This window comes from Cupressus sempervirens, chromosome 7, assembly GCF_028749045.1.
Source record: "Cupressus sempervirens isolate cs-2001-9-10 chromosome 7, ASM2874904v1, whole genome shotgun sequence".
Taxonomy (NCBI): Eukaryota; Viridiplantae; Streptophyta; class Pinopsida; order Cupressales; family Cupressaceae; genus Cupressus; species Cupressus sempervirens.
Window position 1 is genome coordinate 340,208,464 of NC_143124.1, and position 8,267 is coordinate 340,216,730.

Below are 8,267 nucleotides of genomic sequence, written 5' to 3' on the forward strand. Positions count from 1 at the left end.
AACAACAAAATATTTCACGATATCAATGATGTTCGATTTTGAAATGCTATAATTTATCTTGTCCACTTATCTATCATATAAATTATTTATAAAATTAAAATAATAATTATAAAGGATGAAACTATATAATATTTTAACACTAAAGCTTCATGCAAAAAAATAAAAATAAAAATTTCTTATTGGTCATGCCAGAAATTAAATTGCACTAGAGAGACTCCTTAGAGATGATCCATTCAATCCAGTTTGACTCCAGAATCACATATAAATGTATTTAATAATCCACATTCCATGGGCTTAGTTCAAAAACTCATTTCTTTACAAATAAAGAATAATACATCAAATGCTCATGTATAGGTTTTGGTATTAAAATTTGTAGGAATATGAATTTGTGTTTTGTTTTGATTTTTATCATATATTTATAGACCACTAAAGGGTATGGGGATGAAAAGGCACGTCTCTCCAAAGGACCTGCCTATACTTAACAAGAACAACTACCCGACAACACCATGCAATTATGAATTCATCCAAAATAGTGTCTATTTTTAAAAATGATAAATAATCCCAAATTGTCTTTATGTCATTGCAGGGGAATCGCACAACTTAACTTGGTCGATGGCTTTAGTTTTCACTCAATGAGGACACCCGCGTGTGGCTATTCCTTGGACACACATTGTAACCTAAGCACTCAATACATCCTCACCGCTAATATCCTTTAGAATTAGCACATATGTGTATAGGTGATTACTTCATACCGGTACTTCGTTCCTGATAATCATAGATGTGCTTAAACATGCCTACTTTTAGACTGTTGTTTCAATTCTTGATAATCATAGATGTGCTTAAACATGCCTACTTTTAGACTGTTGTTTCAGGTATTGAAACAACAGTCTAAAAGTAGGCATGTTTAAGCACATCTATGATTATTAGGAACGAAGTACCGGTATGAAGTAATCACCTATACACATATGTGCTAATTCTAAAGGATATTAGTAGTGAGGATGTATTGAGTGCTTAGGTTGCAATGCGTGTCCAAGGAATAGCCACACACGGGTGTCCTCATTAAGTGAAAACTAAAGCCATCGACCAAGTTAAGTTGCACGATTCCCCTGCAACGGCATAAAGACATGAGATACAGGTGCAAAAGTCTCCTCTATTGAGCATATCTGGAGTGCCATTTTATTCGCACAAGCTCCCTCCTTTTCCGTGTATCTTCATTAATTTGGCTTGTGCCCTGGCTTTGTTTCTACAGTGATCCTCCACGATGGCGTCAACTATCTCAATAGCACATATTGATTTTTCCAAACCTTAGTCAAGCACCATTCTAAAGATGTTCCCACTGCATATTTGATGCATCCATGACAAGTATCGAGCCTTCATGAACATTATTTAGTGTTGAGTAACCAGAAAGTGTGGAGATTATTGGCATATGTTACTGAATCATCCTTGCATCACAAACAGGGACACTAGTGGTAACTTTCCATCATCTCCACCTTTCGGCACATATATGTAGGCTCATTCTGCCTATCTTAGAGCATCTGCTTTCTATCGTAGGTTTTGCTTCTGTGATTGCTAAATAGATGCTTCATACACATACAAATTTGGAGATGAAGGACGTATAAAATTTCTCTATCTAGACGAAAAATATGTTACTCTACAATGTGTCTTAGATGCTCATTCTCTACTTTCCATTTCTATATATGCTAATCATGATTTCCTTAGTGTCTTTGATCATTGCCGGATATAAAGGTAGAAGTGACCGCTGTGTATATCTGCGATACAATTATTTCATGTATTGTTTTGAAACATGCCATAGAATTGCTCCTTGACCATGTAGTAAGATGATTATTGCACAACCTTACCATTTTCCATCTGAAATAAATTTCAAGCTATATTGAATGACTCTCTGGTTACTGTAATCAACATATTCATATTTAGAATCCTAAAGAATTTACAAGAATGAATGCTGAAATAGATATATTAGGCCCAAAATGTATTGATTAGACCATATATGAAAATGCTTTTGGGGATTTGTCATCAATGGTTTCTCTGTCTTAGCAAGCCTTGTATGTGAAAATAAATCTCTGAATCCCTTCTTTCTCGAAATTCATATTTACGCACTCTTCAAGATAAAAACTCGAGACTAGAATTTTGGGCTCCATCAGAGCCCACCTTTTTTGTAATGTCTCAGGAGGTTAATAATGAAGATATTTCAATCTTCCTATTAGAGCAACATCCTTTCTTTGCTTCTGTGGAGGTTCAAGATAAGGAAGAACAAAATGAAAAGCCCATTTCTTTGAGGAACAAATTATAGACACCGGGCCATTAGTTGAGGAAGGGTGGAAAAAAATCAGACCTATTGCAGGAAAAAGAGTGATGAATCAGCAGTTGTGGCAGGAAGACAAGCATGAGCAGAGAAAATAAGAGAATCTAGATCGAGCGTACAAGATGGAAGATGTTTTTTCCAAAATCATAATGGATTCCTTCCAAGGTATTTTTTTAGTGGCTAATATTCGTAAATTGGCTAATTTTAGAAATTTGTGGTTGATAATTTGACAAATAATTTAAGATTGAACGCATCCTAAATTGCGATATTTTTATTAATCTTAGCTTTAAAATTGCTCAATAATTTATTTTATTACAAAATTTATGTTGAAAGACCATAATATTTGATATATGATTAGATTTGATTCACCTAAATATTATATATTATTGAAGAAATTAAAATTAATTCACCAATAATTATAACAATTATTAGTTACTTAAGGGATATATCACCAATATTTAGTTTTCAGTATTGATTTAAAATATACTGTAATAATCTTTATAATAATCCATGAGTTTAAAATAATTCAATTTTTATTTGTAATATTCTATGGTGATTAATGAAATTTCTATTGTTATGGAGATTCACCAATATTTTCTATACAAAAATTATGATTATAAAATAATCACTAATATAAATAATATTTAAAATAATTTTTTTGAAAGATTCATGAGTAGAAATAATTTTTTTTTTCATAATAATGAAAGATTTGCCAATATTTTATATCTGTTTTTGGAAGAGGTTTTTTTAAAGATTACCCTGATTCCTTCTCAAGGCTTTGTACCATACCAGTAGCTTCTAGGGATGTAGCTTATGAAGAACATGAGGAAAGGGTGGAGATCGTATCTTCACAAAAAGAGGAGGTTCCACTTTCAAACTAGCATGATACCAACTTTGTTGAGCACAACAAGGTAAAGGTTGATATCTTTGACGTAGTACCATCAATAGAATGCCCTATAAGGTACCTATCTTTGTAATAAATCAACATGTTGCCCATGTTCATGCTTGTTTCAGAGCACGACAGAGATTATCAAAAAATGAACAGATTTGTCTTTCTCATAAAGACAATGTCCAAGTGCTAGAGAGCTTCTTGGTTTTCAGTGTTCGAAGAATATTCCAGCAGGTAGCAATATGCTTTTTATATTTTTTGTCCTATCTAATTTCCTAGATTTATGAAAGAACCAATCAATTTGTATGGAGGTGAAGCTACATCAAAGAGCCAGTTAATGGCTTTGTTTGCTTTATTTTCATTGTAAATCCTTGTACCATAGAAGAGTAGATGTTTTTGCTTTCCAAGAAGTGCACAAGCACAACTACTCTGTGGAATTGGCAGGTTTTGATGTTCTGTTGGTTGCAGGATGTTCAGTTCCTTGTTTACTAGTTTTGGCTCCATGCCCAATGTATGCCAAGGCACTAGTATTTTGCACTTAGCAGGCAAGTTCTCCAAAATGTTGTCCTTTTCAACTCAACATCAGATCACTTTTTCAATGCAGGGTCCCAGTAAGAAAATATGCAGAGTTAATCAGTTTGAATGGTTCAGAACAAGAATTTTTTTGTAGCATTCACCATGCTCAATTTTGGTGAGACGGGCCTAGGGTTTCCCCAAAATCCCAAATAGAATGTTCACATGAATTCAAAATTAGATGTTGGCATAATAGGTGAGGGCTTGCTAATGGAACCAATCAACATAGTTTTCTTGTTGGCCAGGAGGAACAAATGTATTTTGAAGAAACTTGTTACTCTGACGAGGCTCATCGGCATAAATCTTGCTGATATGTCTTTTACCATGCAATAATCCAACGAAGTGTTTCAACAAGACATCTTTGGGTCTTGCTGAACTGGTCTTTTTTTGAGGCATCAATGGAGGTTCTTCCGAGTGGGTATTAATCTAGTAGTTTAGGGTTTTGGTCATTGACGAAACTGCCTCTGGGTTTTGCTAATGAGTTTTTATCAGCAAGAGTCTCGTTGATCGTGTGGTTCATCGATGATTGGAAATGACAAAATCTTGCATTTTGAAAGTGCAAGTTGTGATGATGGTTGCATTGTTGAACAAATCACAGATAGGCTTTGAATACAGAAGATGATGATGGATTTGGATCGGGAGAGAAACAGGTGAGTCCCATTGATGGGTTTCTTATCAGTCAAACTTGTTCTATCAGAAGGGATAAAAATGTATGGCCTGAAAGTGGTTGATATGCCAATGGGATCAGCGGAGGTTATGCCGATGATATTTTTGAGGGCCAAATAATTAATTTGTTTGCCAATATTCTCAAAGGCTTCTACGATATCAATAGTTTTTGACAACACGATTGGTATGCTTAGCATGGGAGTTTGATCACTGGGGGGGGCCTTCTCCAATGGTTGAGATAGTCATCTATGGCACCAATGGGCACACAAATTTCATCAGGGTGACTCTCAATGATATATTAAATAGAGCATTAACATTTTTGGTCTGCAACAGCCCATCTATTCTCATTGATTACTGTGTTAGATATGTATAGACATAGATTTCAATGGGCATTAATGTCCATCTACAATCAGATCTCTTGTTTTTTCCAGGCAGGGCCTTCATGATTGTGGGTGGCTTGAGAATCTCTTCTTTGTGTCATCATGGGAAGAAGCCTGATCTCTATTTGACAGAAGTATGGGCATTCATTCTTGGACTTCCTGTCACTTCTAAGATCTCCTTGTTGTAAAAATCAAATTTCTTTTGGTCTATTCTATCTTTTTGTGACTTATCTTAAATAGGTGTTGGAACTCAAATGTCTCTTTCAGAGCTTTGCTTTTTCCATGCAGTTGTACTTTGCCTTCCCTAACTCAATAAAATTGTTGTTATGACTTTTACCTATCTTAGTTGCAGATATTTTGTGTAACTTCTATCTCTTACCTACATATTTCCATGTATTTCATCATTTGTAGGCTTCTATATTGTGTAGTCTTTGGCTGATTTGATTTTATCTAGTGAATCCATGCATTCCTTGTAGGGTTGATTTTAGTTTCTTGCCTTCATGTTAGATCGAGGATGATAAGTATTTTGATTGTGTATTGATATAGTTTTATTCAATATGAGTGCACCCATAGGCAGAGAGTAGCTAAACAATCATTTTGGTATATCACCCTCCTTTCCCTTTTAACATCTCAGAGTCAATCTCACTAGTCAAGTCCCACACTTGGGGGATTGTTTCCAATGTTTCATGAGGTTGCTTAGGTCAGTAACCACTGCCTAAGCCCAGCTGTAGAATTTTGTGACAATAATTAGATGATATGATTTGCTCCCCAGAAATTAAAGGAGGAGCAATTCATTGTTAGATGGTTGTCTACCATTAGGAGACCTAATGAGGAGCACCCGACTATAGACCATTTCTTACACCCCATCAAAATTTAATTCCATTTTATTCAAACTATTCAACAATTAATTTTTTTTAGTTGCATGCACATAAGTTTAGATGAAATACAGTAGCTGCAGTTTTCAAGAAACCAACATAAATAAAGTAGAATGTTTCACCAACGATTGAATTCCAAGAGCCATGACAATCCAGAGAAACATATTGTAAACACTGAAGGATTTGGAGTGAGTTGTATCATTTTCTAAATATATCTGTGAAAGCATAACAAGAAATTGCATGGGCGAGTCTCCCATTTGGAATGGTTATAATGCTTTGGTGAAATTGTGCCCACTTTGCCCCGTCAAATTTCATTAGTTTTTCAGTACCTTTGGCTTTGGCATTCAAAGGTGCATCTACCTTTCGATTATTAGGCGTGTAACTTCAATCTTCATCTTTCTCTAAATCTGATTCTATGGGATATTTGCCCTTGCTTCAAGTTAAATTTTTAGGTATGCTATTATCAAAAGATGTAAAAATCTCGTACAAGTGATAGCTAACTGACCATACAACAAAGAACTTGTTGATTTGATTATTTGATTTTACTTTTCAAGAATTATAGTTAATTTATTTACCAATAATTGCTTTCTGCTTACTTGACTCATGTATCAAGTTGGAATGGTCTCTTCTCTTCATCCCAGTGTTTGAAAATTTCTCATGAAGCAACTATATCCTATGAAATTGAGGATGTAGTTGACTAGTGTCTTTATTGTATTTTTACAAAGGTAGATACAACATTTCAGGTTGTAGCTAGTCCTCAAGTTCTAGCAAAGATGAGGGGCTTTCAAATGAGATTAGCTGAAGTATGTTGGCTTGATAATTGGTGATGTTAATGTTACAATCCATGAATTATGTATGCTTTGTAAATTTTATTTCTGTGAAATTTGATGTCATTATGTGCTTTCTAGGTGAATAAGGGTATCCTGAATTATAGCTTCATTTGAACATTTGCTAACTACTTTTGGACTTAAATGTGATGGGAGTCTGATGATGAGAGCCATGTAAGTAAGAATGCTACTGGAGATTCAACTCTCCATTGTTTTTTGTAATATTTTAAGGGTGGACATTTAATGTAGTTGACTAGTGTCTTTATTGTATTTTTACAAAGGTAGATACAACATTTCAGGTTGTAGCTAGTCCTCAAGTTCTAGCAAAGATGAGGGGCTTTCAAATGAGATTAGCTGAAGTATGTTGGCTTGATAATTGGTGATGTTAATGTTACAATCCATGAATTATGTATGCTTTGTAAATTTTATTTCTGTGAAATTTGATGTCATTATGTGCTTTCTAGGTGAATAAGGGTATCCTGAATTATAGCTTCATTTGAACATTTGCTAACTACTTTTGGACTTAAATGTGATGGGAGTCTGATGATGAGAGCCATGTAAGTAAGAATGCTACTGGAGATTCAACTCTCCATTGTTTTTTGTAATATTTTAAGGGTGGACATTTATTTTGAAAACATCCATTACACATTTTTCTACCAAGCTCTTTGGATCTGTATATGGATGGAGATTCAACTCTCTACTATGTTTCCATTGGATTCATTTTCTTATTTGCATTTTAAGACTTTATATGGATGGACATTTTGGGTCACTAGATGTTGATTTCTTTTAATCCTTGTATTTACTAGTATGAGTATTTTTCTGTAAATTTGGTTGCTCATTTGTATGTACAAGGATTTCCATAGTTTTCGTGCTTATTTTTATGTGCAAGTTTTGTTGTGTAATATGTATTGGTTAAATTTTTGTTCATTTTTATGTGCAGGTTTTAGGGTGTATTGGTTTATTTTATTGCTCATTTGGACTTCCACGATTTGGGCCTTGGGACTCATTTGTATGTATGTGAGGATTTTTGTAGTGGGGAAGAGCTTTACATTTTGTTGGATTTATATGAGAGTGATACCTGATATGAAATACCATCGGTTGATCAAAATTCATGTGTCATGGCGGTCTCTATTGGAAGACATATAAATTCGCTGGCACTTCAATTTAGATTAGCATTTTTGGGTAATGGGGTGATTCCCAAAATGTCGTTGTGAGATTGCTAGAGAAGCCTTGCAAAGATGAATCAGATCATAATTTTAAATCTTCTGCAAAATTTTATCTAAAGACAACTGTATAATTTCATATTATACAGAACTATTAGAGGAATAGAATGAATACAATTTCTGAGAAACTTGATCAAATAGTAAAGCTTTTTCCAAGTACGAGCCAGAATTGGTAATATATATGTTATTCATATTTGCAAAGATAAATCAGATTATAATTTTTACAATCTTCTGCAAATTTTTATCGAAAGACAATTGTACAATTTCATATTATACATAACTATTTTCACTAAAAGGTGTAAAAAAATTATTGAATACCAAAGAAAACTAAACAATAGAGGAAACATAGAGAACTACAGAGATTTATTCTGGTCCACAAGTTGAAGTTGATCCAACATCTGAGATAAATCAAGGGGAAGCATCCTATGATCAATAATGTTGCAATCCGGCAGATGCTCTAAGGCCCATTTAGCCAAACAGTCAGCCACACCATTCCACTCACAAGGGATAT

General features: G+C 34.1%; 1 long non-coding RNA gene across 1 annotated transcript in view; it reads left to right on the plus strand.

The window, feature by feature from the left end:
- The window catches only part of LOC149546820 (uncharacterized), a 31,345-nt gene extending 23,362 nt beyond the window's left edge, over window positions 1-7,983 (plus strand). The window contains exon 2 of the long non-coding RNA XR_016353781.1: window positions 7,474-7,983. This is a non-coding gene — a long non-coding RNA (uncharacterized LOC149546820). The remainder of the gene's footprint in view (window positions 1-7,473) is intronic.
- The last annotated feature ends 284 nt before the right edge of the window (window positions 7,984-8,267 follow it).